The sequence below is a fragment of the Sinohyriopsis cumingii genome, chromosome 2 (assembly GCF_028554795.1).
Source record: "Sinohyriopsis cumingii isolate HCF-2022 chromosome 2, ASM2855479v2, whole genome shotgun sequence".
Lineage (NCBI taxonomy): Eukaryota > Metazoa > Mollusca > Bivalvia > Unionida > Unionidae > Sinohyriopsis > Sinohyriopsis cumingii.
This window is the reverse complement of record NC_142962.1, coordinates 48,954,734-48,973,019: the sequence shown is the minus strand read 5'-3', so window position 1 is coordinate 48,973,019 and position 18,286 is coordinate 48,954,734. Positions and strand designations below refer to the sequence as shown.

At 35.7% G+C, this 18,286-nt stretch overlaps 1 pseudogene across 1 annotated transcript in view; it reads right to left on the bottom strand.

The window, feature by feature from the left end:
- The window catches only part of LOC149804801 (uncharacterized), a 155,308-nt pseudogene extending 138,260 nt beyond the window's left edge, over positions 1 to 17,048 (bottom strand). The window contains exons 1-4 of the transcript XR_016416698.1: positions 16,724 to 17,048; positions 10,709 to 11,111; positions 5,938 to 6,124; positions 3,260 to 3,468 (exon numbers count right to left, since the gene is read on the bottom strand). The product of XR_016416698.1 is annotated as an uncharacterized LOC149804801 (transcript). The remainder of the gene's footprint in view (positions 1 to 3,259; positions 3,469 to 5,937; positions 6,125 to 10,708; positions 11,112 to 16,723) is intronic.
- Between the last annotated feature and the right edge of the window lie 1,238 nt (positions 17,049 to 18,286).

Sequence of the window (18,286 nt, the reverse complement as noted above, 5' to 3'; positions counted from 1 at the left end):
CATGTTATGTACCAGTGGAAGCAAATAAACTGGTATACCAGTAATACCATGCACCTCTACTATTTACCAAGCTAGGTCCAATCTCACTATGCACAAGCTATGTCATTTCACCCAAATACTGAAGTCCAACACTGACCCAAATACTGGAGTCCAACATTGACCCAAATACTGGAGTCCAACACTGACCCTACACTAATGTAATGAGATACAAGTGACTTCTAATGATAACAGTTATTCACAAGGGTCGATTTCAACAATAATTATGTTTAGGAAACCTCTTAAATTGTGGCTGTTTATGAGCTATACATATATTGAGAACAATGTGCAAGCATTATCCAGTGTAACTAGACAAGTAGGTATGCATGTAGCCTAGTACAAGACAGGATAAAGTGGATAATGTGTGTACCTATGCTCTATATATGGTTTGTATTCTTGTTCAGTAAAATTATCAAACTCCGCACATCAGCCTTTCTTTCTATCATCAAATGTCATAATGTGAGCCACTAGACCCATCAACTGGAAATGGAATGGATATGTATTGCAGAGAGATTAGCACAACATTGCTTTCCATGTCATGACAAAAATCAGGTAGGCACAACCCTCAATCATGGAAAAAAATTTAGCACAAAATATAGATATACGAAACACTTATCTAAGTCTATATGGTCATAATTCTGACCATCCAAACTCATGAAAGAGCTGAACAAAGTATAAACCTATATTTAAAATAAGGTAGAATCTGACAAGAGTTACTTTAAATCACAGATTATAACCCTTTACCTCACAGAGTGAATGACTTTGTAGGCAGTTGATATACATGTAACAGAGTTACACAGTGCAGTTTGCTATAAATAGAACATCTGTTATCTATTTGACTCCATACACATAGGCCTGCCAGTTAACTGTTACAGCAGTATAGTACATGTTACATTCAACATCAATTTGCGCCATTTTACATTTTTGGTACACATCTATTATGTATAGAAAGATTAACAAGTAAAATCTGATTGTTATACAGTAAAAACTGTTATGAGCGACCTCTGCTATGAGCGACCACAATCATAATGCATGGATCGATTTTATTACATAATTGCTCTATTATGATTGACCACCTGCTGAACACGACCAGCAACCAGGATGTCTTGGTAAAATATGCATTTCAACACTGCTATGAACTACCGCATCGCAAAAAAAAAAAACCAACATATCAACACAACTGACCATGAATTAATCCTTTGTAAACACGAGTGCTCAGAATACATGTATATGCAAACAAAATGCACATTAAATAGCACTACAGTTGAACAACTATACAGCGAGATAAACACCACTAAACATCATTTAATCCTTTGTAACAACGACCGCATAAATAGTAGAGATTATTCTAATGTATTATTTTTTTTAAATTGGCTAGCTACCAGTCCAGCATATGGTGTCACTTGTAAACTGCAGTAAACCAGACTAAGGTACATGTCACTAGCCACCACTGTAGTGCCGAATTCATGTGAATAGCCAGTAAGATTAACCATTTTTTCATCAAAGGGAATAATGACAGACAGATGCAGTCAATCTGAGGTCTGTATTTTTTCTTTGTGAAAACACACACAATACTGGTAGTCCTAATGTCCCAGTGAGAAATCTTTTGAAAGGGCTTCAGTGTAAGTTGAGTGCATAGTTTGTCTTTCTAGTTAATCCATAATGCCGCGGGGGGGGGGGGGGGGGGGGGAATGAGCTCTTTGTCTGTAATACTAGTAGGTGAGAATCGTTTCTGGATTCTTTTTTTTAATACTTCTTTTGTTACAGTGTTTCACCAAGAAACCATCTGTTTACCCCGGTGCAGATGGTTGCAACCTTTGTTTATCGAGCTATAATGCTGATGATTTAAACTTTGTCTTAAAATAAATGTATTGTTTCTTGATGAGTTATGTCTTTTGGTTTCATTCATTGGTACATAATATATATATTTATTCCACATTTCCCGAAAACATGATCAAAAGCGAAATACATCTAGTCGTTATTATGTCAACACTAATTACAATGGCAGAACCTCCAATGAAAACAAGAAAAATTCTAACACTGGAAGAAATAACATATTCATCTAATGTTCAAAATATAAATTTGATTCACGTTGTTTGAAAATGTATATCTTTATTATATAAAGTCATTTTGAGAGGAATGCATGCAATATTTAACAAGATTTATGAATGAAGGATAAGATACATGTACAGTGAGTATGGATATTTTTTCTCCTTCAACAATGCTAATGAGCCTGGAAACCAGTCCATTTTCACACACCTCTTATGAAAGACCACCTATCTTGAGAGAGAAGAATTTTTTATGTGCTTTAAAATCTTAAGAAAACATATTCACCGTCAAGCCAGTAAAGGTATGAGACCAACTGTAGCTACCATTTCTCAAACTCAAAAGTTACCAGTTCTTTGTCTATGTCTACATCACTAAATCACCTGAATTTGATACATTATAAAAGCTCAATGATGCCTACAGCAACATCAGAGGATTTAATTATGTTATTGAAGCTTTAATAATTGTGATTTGATTTGAATCATGCAAACTCCAGAAAGTACTGAATGATATTCACAACCTCCATTTAGGAGAGTGGAAAATCGAAGACTACGGCTAGAGCTTATTCAGGGATCACGTGATCTAACGTAATGGTCATTCACATCAATGAATGTAGTATCTAATAAGGGGTGTTCCCCAAAGGAGGTGCAATGAAAACCAGCTCAAAATGGCTGATGTTTACAGCAGGCATGTCAATGCGCTTCCATGTGAATCGGATAAAGACATCCCAAGGTGCCTCCATGAGAATGGGGTAGAGGCATCCCAAGGAACTTCCAAGAGAATGGGGTACAGGCATCCCATGGCGCTTCCATGAGAATAAGGTAGAGGTGTCCAAAGGTGCTTCCATAAGAATGGGGTAGCGGTGTCCAAAGGCGCTTCCATGAAAATGGGGTAAAGGTGCACATGTATATTAAGTGGACCAATGCAAATTTGTATTTTCAAAATAGAAAATATCAATATGAACTCATAACTTCCAACCTAAACCACTTCTTGCAGAAAACTGCACTTACCACCCCACCCCCTTTTACATACAAACAGATGTATATTTTTTAGAGTTTAAAAAAGAAACATATATCCATAGATTTTCTTTCAGAAAAATATATTTTCTTGGGCACTGATAACTGAAAAATTTGGACAAAATCCATTTCTTGCATACAAGGTAGCATAACAGACTCACCTCAGCACTTGAAGAGATGGACCCCTGATAGGGTCTAGATTTCTGCTTCTGCCTCGGAACATACGATAATGGTTCTGATGATTTTTTCTCATCCTCACTTTGAGAGGTTACACTGTCAAACTCTTCTGATGTGATGGGTCGTGATCGTCTGCCATATATCTTGTTCCCTTTGATGTATTTGGGCATCACTTCATGATGAATCACAGATGCTGTGGTGAATACAAATTATTAAACCAAACTTACATCATCAATCTATGAACAAGAGAAAAAATATACCCATACAGATATAAGTCATCATGAAGTAACGATGAGAGTTTAGTTTCTATGTAAATTTTAAAGATATACAGAGATAGTTTCTGTATTTGTTCTGTACACATTAGCCACGAGAAGTTTCTAGCAAAGAAAACATCCAAAGCAACTTAAAGGTCATGAAAGTCAAACATATTTACTAATTGGTGGGTTTAATAAAAGATAAATGTCTGGTTAAAATCTAAAACCTTATTACATATTTAACATGATAGTTAAACATATTAAAAATATATCAGTGCTCACTTGTAATTCCAACAGGAAAATATAAGACCAAAGTGACAGTGAACAGTAAGCCTATATTAAATTGAATACAAAAATTACCTGTGAGCTTACATTAAATTGAGGAATACAAAAATTACTTGGAACAGCAATTTAGGGTGAAATTATATTTGCTCCTCAGATAACAACATTTAGTTTAAATGAACCCCAAGTAAAATTGGCAGTATGTTTTTCTATTAGAAATAAACTAGAAAGAAATATTCATTTTCTGAATGCCCCCCCCCCCCCACCAAACAAGAGGTCAGTTTTCTCAGTACGGACAAGTTTGTGTGTAAAAGTACCCCTCAAAGGCAACCACATGACATATGGCATGTAGCCAGTATTTTAGGCCAAAACTGCCAAATTGACCCTTTACTAGCAGCCACATTTTATTTTAAGGTGTGTCTAGAACCAATATTTAATTCATATGGTGAGGTAATAACTACAATTATCTTTACCAATGTCTGCTTCCTGATGTCAGGTTTTCATTACTGAAGGAAGTATTGGTTAAAGTACATAACAACATGTGCCATCTCTAAACACTAACATTTACAAGAAATCAATGATTTTGAAGAGTTTTTGACAACTGTTGAGATATTCTCTTTGATAATTATGACCTGACATAATTGACAAGATCAAAACATGGTCAACAAAAGCTACATATAGCTTTTGCAGATTCACACAAAGAGAAATTAACCTTGAAGAAAACAAGGCACCAGACAAAGACCAACAAATCATTAAACAGACTGTGTATCACTTCCTTTATAAACAAAGCATTTCATAGGCATGGTTAAATCGTAGTACCGTACAATGGGCAACATAGGCATAAATCATCTGAAAAGTTTGACATGTTATCATGTAAAATGAAAAAGAAAAAGTTTTACCACTCAGCAACTGTGGGGGCAGTTGGAGATTTCTTGCCGAAAACTTTGATTTCAGAAATAGTCACAAAAAAACAAAATCGTTAACAGATAAGAGTGGTAACCATCCCAATCAATTAGACACAAGAATGCCTCATTAATATGCATCAATCTCATTACTGAAACAATCCAAGTTCCTGCAGATAGAAGCCAATATTCCAAATCTGATCAAAATCAGACAAAACTATGGCTCCCATTGATAACAAGCACTGCCAAACAGATGCAAGATTACATCATTATTATGCTTGAATTTCACTCATGTGCTGTCTTAATAACAGACTGGGGAACTGTAGTTTATGTTGGCATCTTCCTCTAACTGGTCTAAAAGTATACCTACAACCAGAAACTGCAAACAGACTAAACAGAATAATGGAAATTAGATAATAAAAAGTATAATAATTCTCAATATTAATAAATGTTACCTGAATCATTTTATGTATAAATCTGAATTTTTACTTTCCCTTTTGGGTCCTCCCTAGAAAACCCGCTTACATAACAGCACTTCTCAATAAAGGGAGGCAACTCAGTAGCTCAAGACAGAAGCTAAAGCTGATGAAATATTAAAAGCTACACCAAAAAGATCAACATTTGGGGAAGAACAGAATTTAAAATTTTCTTCAGCTAAAACAATACCACTTTAAATGGCAGCCACTCTGTAAACTAATCTTGGTCTTTTTTAACTTCTGGATAAAGCAAAATAAAGCAAATCTGTTCCTGAATATTTGAATAAGAGCTTCATCAATATCATCTCATCAATTATATCCCAGTTGTTGTTGTTGTTCTAGGGTTTAATGCCATTTTTCAGCACAAGATAGGCTATACATGGCGGCCAGTATAACTGGTGGAGGAAGAACCCTGGAAAACCCAGGGAAGAACCACTGACCCACGAGAAGCTACTGGCAGGCTTTCCCACATACCCACGCTAGCCGAGCCTTGGACTCGAACCCACGCAGACAGAGGTGAGATGGCAGTGATCTGGAACTGTGAGCGCTTTAGACCACTCGGGGCCCCCAATTATATCCCAGATAAATGAGTATTCTTGCAATACTCAGTGATTTCTCTTCTTTAAATGCATCCCTCTTATGTAAGTATTTTGTCATTATACAATTATATATAATGAACTCAGGTCAGTAACATGTATTCTGCCCAATCCTCTTACATTTTCTTTCCGGTTTTTATCCCTATACTCACTGTCTTCATGCATATTTATCCTAGGTGTAGGATCCTCCACATCTTCTTCCTCTTCCTCCATATCATCCTCTTCCTCATCCTGTTCTTCTTCCTCATCCTCGACCTCACCCTCCCCTCCCTGAGGGTTCTCAACCACTGTCTGACATAAGATATTCAGAAACGAGTCTTTGAACTCCTCGAAATCAAGCTGTCAAAAACAAAAAAATTGTGCTTACTTCATAGTTATGGTAACAGATGATAAAACTGGCTTTATATTTTGTTTGTAACCAGACATGATTCATAATATGTTTGTAGAAAACTAACCTGGGTTGGGTATATGTGCCTGGTACAGTAACTTTAATACAATTCCACATTAAATCACTAATAATTTAACAATAACTGTGTCACTACCAAACCATGTATCTAATAAAAACACTACAGTGGTTACCCTCTTGATCAGCTCCCCTCAAGCCAACCCCACAAGAAGTTACCTGCTTTCTATGGCCAGAATCACATGGCAACAATGAGTTTGTTTTTCAAGTACCTGTCTAGTAGAGCCCACCTCTCTGATGTAGGAAGCATATTAGTGCAGAATATTGCCATACTGTGAAACGCTTCATTTTCATGGGCTTAAATTATGTGGTTTGGGTAAAAAGACATTTACATATTCATAGAGACCCAATTTTGTGTATATATCATTTACAAAAGAAAACAAAACAATTCATATGTCTCTGTAAAGGATTTTATCAATATTCATTTCCACATATTTGCGAGCCAGTGGGTTTAATCCATACTGCTGTAGATAAGTTGATTAATTCAGTTATTCACTCTAACATCTGAAGTAAATGCAGATATCTTGAAGGAAATGCTGACTTCCTTTTACACCCATGTCTGTGTAAACACATTTAATACCCTTAGTGTGGTCTTAACCAGCTGCATGTATGATTAAGTTGCATGCCCTAGATTTAATTAACAACATTTACTACAAAAAAATCAAAACCCAATTTTATGAGCGATATTCAACAAAGACGTAAAAAAATACACTCTTACACCATTTCACACAAAGTGACTTATCTGCACAAATGACAAAGAAGCACTTCAGTAAACCCAACTGGGTTTTGAGGAAGACAGACTAATCTGCCAAGTGTTTATTTAGCAATGAGATGATACGTGCAAAAATCTATCTATAAACAGGAATGCTGTGCTTAGGGAAATAATAAAAGTGCACATAGAGCAAGTACAATTTTACACGACATTTCAGGTGAAATTTTGCATTAAATTTAAATTCTTAACCATCAGTTTCATTGTAAATCATCAATCATGTACTTATCCTAATGGTATTAAAACAAAGAAAGAAACAGTTGACACCTTTCCATTGCATATGACCGGGGGGGGTAGGCATGTCGCCTTGGTTGATAAAACTGGAATCCCATAAAGAAGTGTTTCACAGAATTCAGACTCACAAGCGCATGCATAATGGAGTTAGGAATCGATTTATTTTGTGAATTCAACACTCTGAAATTGTTTCACCACATCAATAAAGTACCTAACAATGATCCATAAAATGAAGTAAGCCATCCCATTAAGCTTACTGCAGTGTTTTAGTTAGATGTCAGTTTTCATTCCTTTGATAATTACTCACTACTTGTACCAATAACAATCATCAAGATGACTAAAATTGACAGCTGAAAAGCAGACTGTTTAGCTCAAATCAGCACGACATCCAATTTCCATAAAGTAAAATTGGTATTTCAGCCTTTGCTCATGGGACAAGTTCACTTCTTTTCCAAACCCAGCATTTCAGGTGAAAGTTATAATGATGGTATAGACTTAGTTGCCATTTAAGGTCATTCTCAGAGCAGAAAAAAGTAAAAGCAATTCAAGTAAGCAAAAAGCAAAACACATATTGTCTGGCAACCAAAAACTGGCACCTGACTGGAAATATAAGCAGAGTATGGGCACTATTCATGAAATGCTCAGCTGAAACATTTCATTCTCAACTTAATTTTCTATAAAGTAAAGGACAAAACAGGATAGGCACCATACTCTCAGATACAGTACACCATAGAACATGTCAGGCCTGGTAGTCCCAAACACAGCAAAGCATAAAAGAGGCCAGTCAGGCAACTTTCAGACACAGCAAAGCATATTAGAGGCCAGTCGAGCAACTTTCAGACACAGCAAAGCATATTAGAGGCCAGTCGAGCAACTTTCAGACACTGCAAAGCATAAAAGAGGCCAGTCGAGCAACTTTCAACTTTGTTGGCGCTGTCTTCTTAGAAGAAAAAAATAACACCCTGCTTTTTTACAACAAGGTTTTAATATGAAACCAATTTATCTACATAATATTGATCTAGGCTCAATTATAATAATTCTGTTACTAACATATGTTATTGGAATAAAGTTGCCCTATGATCACATGGTACTATTAGATTCAAATCAATAGTTTTGGTTTAAAATATTGGAATCTTTGCTAAATATTTACCAAGCAGATGCAAATCATCAAACTAGACTGGTTTGGTTTGTTTTTACGGTACAGCAACACAGTTAGGGTTCTTAGTGCTGAGTCGACTGGAGTAAAGTGCCTTGTCCAAGGACATGCTGCAGTAGTCGGCCCAGAATGAACTGATAAAAGAATTCAAACCTGCACCCTTTTTATTCAATGGCTGGCATACTAACCACTGAGCCATCACAAATCCTCATCAAACGAGAATACTGAACACTATTTAAAAAATATATATATTCCAAGTTTTAAAAAGAAACATGAAATAGAACAAGATTAAAAAATATTAAATTCATTAGAAATGGTTGAAAAGGCATTTAATATTTCACTCAAGACCATGCGACTCCAAGCATACCTCAGCAAATGAATCTGAAGCAATGTGTAGACTTGAAGCAATTCAAAAGCACAAAATGTGTGTGCTGACAGTCCCCAATGGATATTGTCAACTATTCAAACTGCTAGTCAAAACAAATTTCCAATTACAGAAGGAATCTATATTCCATTCCTATAAAAATGCTGAGCTTCCTATCACAATGCGGAGCTGTTTGTTCATTTCTCAGCTTTTCAACAATGCCAATGTTGGAGAAACTCAATACTTACTGCAACCACAGTAGGAGGTGAATCAGGCAAAAGAATCACTTTTGAGTCTGTCATTTTACCTAAACAACACTAAAAAGTGAAGTTCACACCGTGTTACATCTTATTTCATGACATTAATTATTTTTTTCAACACCATGCTTTACTCATCAAATATAAATTTAAAGAGGAAATATAGACAATCTTATGATTGAGTCATTAGTGGTGCTAATTTCATGTTCATCAAAACAAAATTTAAAAATCCATATATACATAATTTGCACTGAAAATTCACATATGATCCTTAAAAAATGAGTGAAAAACATTGAAGCCCTATCAGAAACAAATTAAGACTCGACTGATATATCCATGTCAATTACTAATAAAATCAGTCACTGTATCCAGTATTTCAAGATACAGACATATGAAGAGGACTTTGCTGTGGAAGTTGTTGCCAAATTTTGACTGTAACCTATTTCTTAGGTTGCAATTTCATGGTATACAGGTGCCACTATACAGTTTTGTATTTGGCATATGGTTAGAATTTTAAAGAAAAAGAATTTCCCTGGGTTTCCTCACTGGTTAAACAGTTTTTAAAAAAAAAAGACATTGTATATATTAGGCACTGTTCAAAGAACCTTTAATTTCCTTTATTTTATTGCATTATTGATCATTGTAATATGGGTTATAGAGGAGTTGTTGTTGTTGTTGTAGGGTTTAACGCCATTTTTCAGTACACGATAGGCTATACATGGCGGCCAGTATTAATGGTGGAGGAAGAACCCGTGAAAACCCCGGAAAGAACTACCTGCCCACGAGAAGTTACTGGCAAGCTTTCTCACATAACCACAATGGCTGAATCCGAGACTCAAACCCACACAGACAGAGGTGAGATGGCAATGATCCGTAACGGAGAGCACTTTAGACCAATCTGCCACTCAGGGCCCCCGGTTACAGAGTAAACACATTCTCAGATCTTCATATAACCAGGCATGAAAACACAAAACATTCAAGTCGCACTTCTAAACCTTCTATGCATCTCCCTTTTTTCACCAACCCTGCCTCTATTCTGGCTGGGGAGGAGTCATTTTGCTCAAATATTAGTGCCCATCTTGGATCCTGACTTATTTTCATTAAATGCACCAAAAAAGCTTTGTCAAGCTTTTGCATGATTAAGATGACTTCTGGTAAGGAAAAAGATACAATTACTGTTCCAACCTACTAACACGACCTACATATATAAACAGAATGATGTAGAAGTTCTGGAAAGCAAGATTTACAAACTTTCAATTGGGATATTTCAAAACAAAATTCTTGGGGAAACCAATAAACATTGTAGCCACAAGGTTTAATACATGGTTTAAGCAGTCCTGTTATTTACTCTTTAATGGGAAAGAAAACTGACAAGAAACTCTTCATTTTCAAACTATTTATACCACTCAGTTTATGTTTTAAAGTGCTGTCCTCCAGTTCTGACTGTTTTAGTCTAAATCATAATGCAGTTAACATATTATGAAAAGTTTCAGTGCATCAGTGATATCAAACCAGCTCTATTTTACAGTACAGAAGTGGTTACAAAGTTTAAAAGACAACTTCAGGATTCAGAAATTCTATGCTTTGTGGCAGATTTTGGATTTTAATTGTTTTAAAATAATTTTTGCACCCTTGGGAAAAAGGTTCATTCTGGGACTTTAACAACAGATTAATGCATACCTGTCCAGTTTGTTCCTCCCCAAGGAGCCCTGCAATAATAAGGTGTGCTTGCTCATCCAGCTGAAGTTTGTGGCACAATAGTAGTAGTCCGTCGCGATCCAATGACCCACAGCCTGTCAGATCACAGCTATCAAACACTTCATGAAGCTGTTGGATGTACACCTCACTTTCATCATCATCATCCATTTTTTTCTAATACACATTAATCAGTGGTCAAATTAACATGTGACTGCTGAAGACAAATATAATTATTGTTAAACCACTCTGATGGACTGGTCATCCCACTGCATCCATATTTTGTGTTACCTATCTCTGTCTCACTAATTCTTTCAAGACTAATTTAGGTACACCTGTGTATTTAAATGTCTTCCACTTCAAAATTCCTTTATCATCTTTACCAAACCTGAAACAGAGACAAAAATAGCTTCTGCAATGAATAAAATATTATAGATGTACAGTTCAGATTGCAAAAGAATTATTTGATAAAATCTTCACAGTTCTATACCATCTTTATTCCTTGACTAAGTTTCAAACTTTGGTATAAAGGCCCAAAATTGCTTTCAGTCACTGAAAGCTAAAAATGTGCAGGAATAACAAATTTGTACAGATCTGAATAAAAAATTTACATTTTTGGAATAAAGAACAGAATAGATTTAACCATGAACTAAGCTTTTGAAAATCAAATTCAGCAAAACTTCATATGCACATTCCTTTTTTCCATGTGACCTTGTTAGAACACAGTGGTTGGGGTCCATAGAACCCAACTGTGTTAAAGACCGAACAATGTTATAACCAAGTCAGACAGCTGAAGAAAATGATGCATGTACCTAAAAAAAAAATGGCCGGGGGGGGGGGAGCAAATAATTTGTGCTGTTGATTAAATGAAGACAAAGTACTCTGAAAAATAAATGTATATTGACAATTTATATTTGTCTAGTACAATCCATAATATGTTAATTACTGGACATGTATATAGTAAATCCATGAATACAAGTATAGATTCCATATTATAAAATTCAGAAACGAGTGACATCCTGTTAGAAAACACAAATAACACATACAAAAAAATTGGTAGACTTTGATCTATATCCAATTGTCACTAAACAATTCACTACTACAATACTGTCACCAGTAGCATATGGCTATATTTGTTTATGTGCTACATGTACAGGTACTTAAATTGGCTTAGATTCTGGTCGGCTATCATCTTGCTGAGGCTATGCAGGGGGATGTGGCTATTCATAGGGAAATGAAAACGTGAACAAATTAACAAGTTTAACAAACATCTTTGCAAGATACCCCTACTTCAATTAACTTCATGACCAGACATCTATGAGTTCAAAAGACTGGAAACTTAATTTGCATTTTATGCCACCATTGGTAGTGACCATAAGCATAAATTTTTTTCTTGCAAAAAAGAAACTTTAACATCAATAAACATGTTCCAGTTACTTCAGAAAATGCACTGCTTTGAAGTTTGGTGCAGACTTCCTTTAATGAAAGTTTATTTTTTTCTATTAAATATTGTAGTCTGTTCTCTTTGTTGAAGGACAGCTTTGGAGAAACAAACAAATACAGCTTCTTATTGTGGCAGCAACATAAAATAATTGTAGAACATTGATTGAGAACGATTTTTTTTCATTTGCTTATTATTTATACAGAATGATAGTTGCTTCAAAGGTAATCAGTTTTCATTGAAGTATCAACAAAACTATTTTTCTGGCTACATTTTAAAAACAAAAGGAATCTGTCGTTTGGTCAATTGTAACAGTAACTGTTCCTGCCTTCAAAGGTAGGTCGATTATAGATAGTCCCAGTAGCATGACTATCGGCTAGAACAAACAAGTAAATCTAATCTGTGGGGTGGGGTGGGGGATGTTTTGGTTTTTTCTCTACATTTCTTGTAGTGGAGTTCAGCTGCCTTACATGCATTCATCAGAAATTTAAAAAAGGTGAATTCACTGGTGTTCTGTTCTGACAGGGATTACAAAATGTGTGTGTTCTGAAGGATTTAATTCTATGAGTGAAAAAAGAGGAATTTTACTTACCATACACATACAAAGATCAGTCTAAATAAATATAATAATTATTTGCAAGCAGACGATAGTCCAATAATATTTCGTCATAAAGTTCCATTATGAGATAGTGCCTCATCTGGTTGATCTCCATTACCAGAATTGTCAATTAAAAAATGCAAAGATCTCACATCATACAGTACTCAGCCCAGATGTCAAAATAAGCACATTATGATAAAACAATGAACTTTTAAGCTGGTTTGTTAATATGAACAAAGAATTTGTTTACATAACCATAGATAAATCCCAGTGCATTTTATATCAAGCTTGCAGCTTCCTTTCATGAGGCCTTCTCCACTCCAAACTCAAGATTCTATATCCAAGTTAAAACAGCCAACAGTATCGCAAGGAAAAAATCCCCAGATGGTATATTTTGTCACTGATAAGAAAAAAAATCATAATGTGTGAAATTGGCAAAGCACAGCATGATCCCTGAATGAACTTTATACACTTTATTTTTCGTACTTCTGGGAAGAAAAAACAGTATCTTTTTCATGTATGAGAAAATACGTGTACATGTATATGAAAATTTTACAGCCACGCCAAAGTCTTCTTATGTTAGAATTCATAAGCAATATCTTCCAGAAAAGGATAAACTTTTCACGCATTATTTTTCATACTTTCAAGAAAGAAATGTTTTGTGTACAAGAAAATTACATGTATATGAAGTTTCAGGAGCCACACCACAATAGTGTTTTATACAAATTCCTGTTATAACAGAGCATGTTATAGCGGGGGTCATACTGTACCTCATTGGAACAGTCTACCATCAACAGCAGTTATTACTGACTCTTTGACTTGCAGCTATTGGTAATGCAAAATTAATTAGAAGAAAAAAGGACTGTGAAGAAAATGGCTAAAAATATTGGTAATCATATTTTCTTCAATGAAATATCCAGTACCAATTAGCAGTGTTTGTTAATGAAAAACTTACAATAATAAAAGTTCCATACTTTTTTGTCAACAGACTTTGAGGCAATGTACCTATACCATTTTCTAGGCTCCCATACATAAAGCTGAGCAAGTTGAGTTGTCAATGACATGCTCTTTCAGGCACTCTATATTTTTCATTCTATAATCATTCAAAATGTCTCTAGACTTTTACTTCCAATGTCTACATACTGTAATCATTCAAAATGTCTACAGACTGTTTTATTTCAAATGTCTACCAACTGTAATCATTCAAAATGTCTACAGACTTTTTATTTCAAATGTATGACTTTTACTTTTTACTATTGTGATGAAACACATACAGATCTGTAATCAGTGATTGAAGTGCTAGATATCTATATATAACAATATGCAGTGAATCAACAGAGGACAAACAAATGAAATGTGAACAAAGGATTAGATGAATATATAGTATGCATTTCAAAATTTTGTTTCACTAATACCTGTACCAACCACATCTATAACGGTCATGTAACTGGATTACTGGATTGACTGAAAGAAGACCAATAATGGCACCTTCTATAATACTGCAGCAGAAAGTTTGTCACATGCAGTGTATACATGGCCCCATGCAACATGTAAAGCTCATTGCATAGTATACACAGGGCCCCATGCAACATGTAAAGCTCATTGCATAGTGTACACAAGGCCCCATGCAACATGTAATGCTCATTGCATAGTATACACAAGGCCCCATGCAAAATGTAATGCTCACTGCATAGTGTACACAAGGCCCCAAGCAACATGTAATGCTCACTGCATAGTGTACACAAGGCCCCATGCAACATGTAATGCTCACTGCATAGTGTACACAAGGCTCCATGCAATATGTAATGCTTGCTGCATCTTGAGTCTTTATGCAATGCATTAAAATGCAACTGCTGAATTCTGTTCTATGCTATTATCTAAGGAACGTAATGCGCAATATAAAATTCACAGTTTTAGCCCAAACAAGCATCTGTTCCATAAAACAGGTTGCACAAAGACATTCCAGTGAAAATTGGCTAAGAAATAATGTAGCATTTTCCACTTATTACGTTCTGTACATATCTGGCTTTACCACATGTACACAATCTGTTTTAACAAAAGCCAAGACTACTCACACTGCCAGTGTACTTTAACTGAGAAAATGGTGAACATTGTACACAATCTTCAGAAGGATATTTATACAACCAATGCATAGACAATAGTGGATTCCTCTTGTGACATCACAAAGTCCATAAAGAAATAGTGTAACCACATCAATTTTTATGGAATTTTCTCCCCAACAGATAGCACCCCATCATGCAAGCAAATAGCTGTTGCCAATATATGGGTCCTTCACAATGACATAATGAAATTTGACAAAATGTGATCTATAAACAGCTCAAAAGAATCATGCTATTAATTTAATGTTATTCAAATGTCTGCCATGTACCTGGTTTGCTTTTGTTTCTCAAGTTACTGTTGGTATGACTGATACAATCATGGCAGATTAGAGGCAGAGCAAAGGTAACAATTGTTCCAGAACCCCTCTCTCTGGCCCCTGCAATGGGGTAAATGTGATGGCAACATGGAATGCCAGTCAGGTGCAGTTAGTTGTTGTTATTGTTGTAGGGTTTAGCGCCATTTTTCAGCACACGATAGGCTACACATGGCAGCCAGTATTAACGGTGGAGGAAGAACCTGGGAAAACCCCGGAAAGAACTACCGACCCACAAGAAGCTACTGGCAAGCTTTCTTACATACCCACATTGGCTGAATCTGAGACTCAAACCCATACAGACAGAGGTGAGATGGCAGTGATCTGTAACAGACAGCGCTTTTGACCACTCGGGGTCCCCAGGTGCTGTTGGTGTATGTGTGTGATTTGGATTTTTAACGCGCTTTAACTATTCTTTAGTCATATCACTACAATGTCTGCAGTGTGGCAGTTTATAGTTATACCTAGCACTGACGCATCATGTCACAGACATGAAGCATGATGTCCCACCCAGTCACATTATCTTGACACCAGGCCGACCAGTCCTAACACTAACCTCTTAATGCTGAGCACCAAGCGAGGCAGCTGTTAGTACCATTTATGTAAGTCTTTGGTATGACTTAGCCGGGGATCAAACCCACGACCGCCCACATCCAAGGCAGATGCTCTAACCACTAGGTCATCTGAGCAGTCACAGGTGCCGTTGGAGTATGTTTCTTAAACATAATGAACAAAAACAGACTAAATTAATGTTGACAAAAGTGATCACATTGCTTCATTTCATTAAGAACAGCGCCCCTCCTTTAACCAACTTTGGCATTCCTTGGCTACCATCACATTTCACTCAACTGAAATGTATGTCAACAGAACTTCAAAACACATTCAGTTGCTTGTGTCAGAATTTTGATCCCATCTGGAAAAAGACATCAGACTAAAGTGATCGGACTTGAATGTGGAAAGTGTCAATATGGGCAATGAAGTGGGAAATATTCATGAAAATTTGGCATCTTTCCCCAGGGAACATTCTATACAATTCTATTTATTTTAAAAGAAAGATGTCAACCCAGACAACATACATATCAGGGTAGAAATCATTCTCTCCATCAGCTATCTAGTGGCTGGCCACTCTTGACCATAAAGACATCTATATGTTCTGTTTAAGAGAATTTACATCACTCAGAATATTCTATTTTTACTCATGCCTAGTGCATTCACTGGTCAACATGCTGATCCATGCGAATAGTTTTGGGTGCAGTTGGTACACTGGGGCTGTGTGAATGGACATTTCCTTGGCTTTACCAAAAAGCCCATAACATATTTATAATGCACTTGTAACAGATTTCGACTATACGACAACTGAGACATTGACATGGTTTTAATATACTCTCACTCAATGCATAACAACATTAGAAGATAGTTTAACGAGACTCCATGCCAAGTATCAGAATAAGACTAAAGTGTCAACATCAGGTATTGAATTGTTGTATTCCGGATTTGATGTTTTTGTTACCACACAAGATTCGTTACCTTAGAGAAGACACGTTCCTGAGCTTACTCTTCCCTGAAAAAAAATCACCGAAAAACACATGCTTCAGCAAGTTTTACATTTGAACTGTCCAAGTTTCAATTCAAGTACGAGTGGTTGGTGTCAAATTTCAAATGCACCGACAAAAATTAAGACGCGACATGAAATTTCCCAAACATGAATTTCATTGCATATTATAAGTCTGATTTGTGTCCTTTTAATTAAACTTGTCTTTCTGGTACTACGATATTATTTTGAAATTTGGAAGCGATTTCACCTGCCGTGCAAGGGCCTAGCGATGACACTTTTGACAGTTCAGGCATGTTTCCAAACACCTGCCGGATGGTATCTCGCGCGCTTTTAGACTTGTTCTCGCTCATTTATCAATGGTCCAACTGAGATACAGTCTCTAATTTATAGTCTGTTCTAAGTCATTTTCGTCTTTGTCAATTCGTCTGTGTGTAAGAACACAACTGTTTAAATCTGTCACGTTTAATAAAGAACTGTAGGGTTTGTACGATACATGAGTCCATTATGCGATTTAATTATGTTCAAACGTTTAAATTATGAAAAATACAATTATGTATGAATATTGATGCTTTCTAATATTTAAAAGTCAGTTCTAGTCAGGTTTGTACACCATTTAAATAATGGAACAACTGTAAGGACATTTTACGGGACAGTAAAGACGAACAAACTGGATTTGTGTATGCAATATTATTTTATCAATAATAATGCATAGACTAATTTGCAGACTGACGTTTGGAAAAAGTACGATATGAAAAGCCATAGCGTGAACACAGTGTATGTATAAAAAGACGGATATGTCAAAGTACTAAATTTGAGAATGCGAACAAATAAGGGTATGTAATTTTAAATATGTTTTGGACCAATAGTTACATTTTAAAGAGAAATAATTTGGTGTGGGCTGTATGCACATAAAACGTATAAAACCAACTCAATGCATGGACCACTTTTCTTACTACTGTATAACATGCACACAAATTCCTATGACCCAATACTACTGGCCTACTTTAACTAAAACATCAAGACAAAACACCACTATGTTCCCAGACCTTACTGAAGACAAATTCCCCTCCTCATAGATTTTCCGAAATGTGTTTAACAGTCAGTCACATAGGTTCTGCTCACAGAGACTGTAATTTAAAGTATAGAGATCTAAAACACAACCCGTACTCATTTCATAAAGACTGTACTATAAATGATAATATCACAAATATAACTCTTATTCAATTCATAATTTGTCATTTAGGAAAGTCATCTGTTCAGCAAAACACTTGTGAAAAATAATCCAGATGGTGAGGTAAAATTGAAGCAAATTACGATGAAAGATATATTTCATTTTAAGTCAGGTTTTCATAGTAGATAGGTTCACAAAGAATGGTAAGGATATAAGAGTTAATTAACTATTAGATTTTTAGATAGTTCTAGGTTGATAAGATAATTTCCAAAGCAGCTGCATATAAAGTGTAAGAATGACAAATTTACAGACACGCTGAAACATTTTGGTGCTAAGGCTAAATTTCTGATTAGAGAAGGAACAC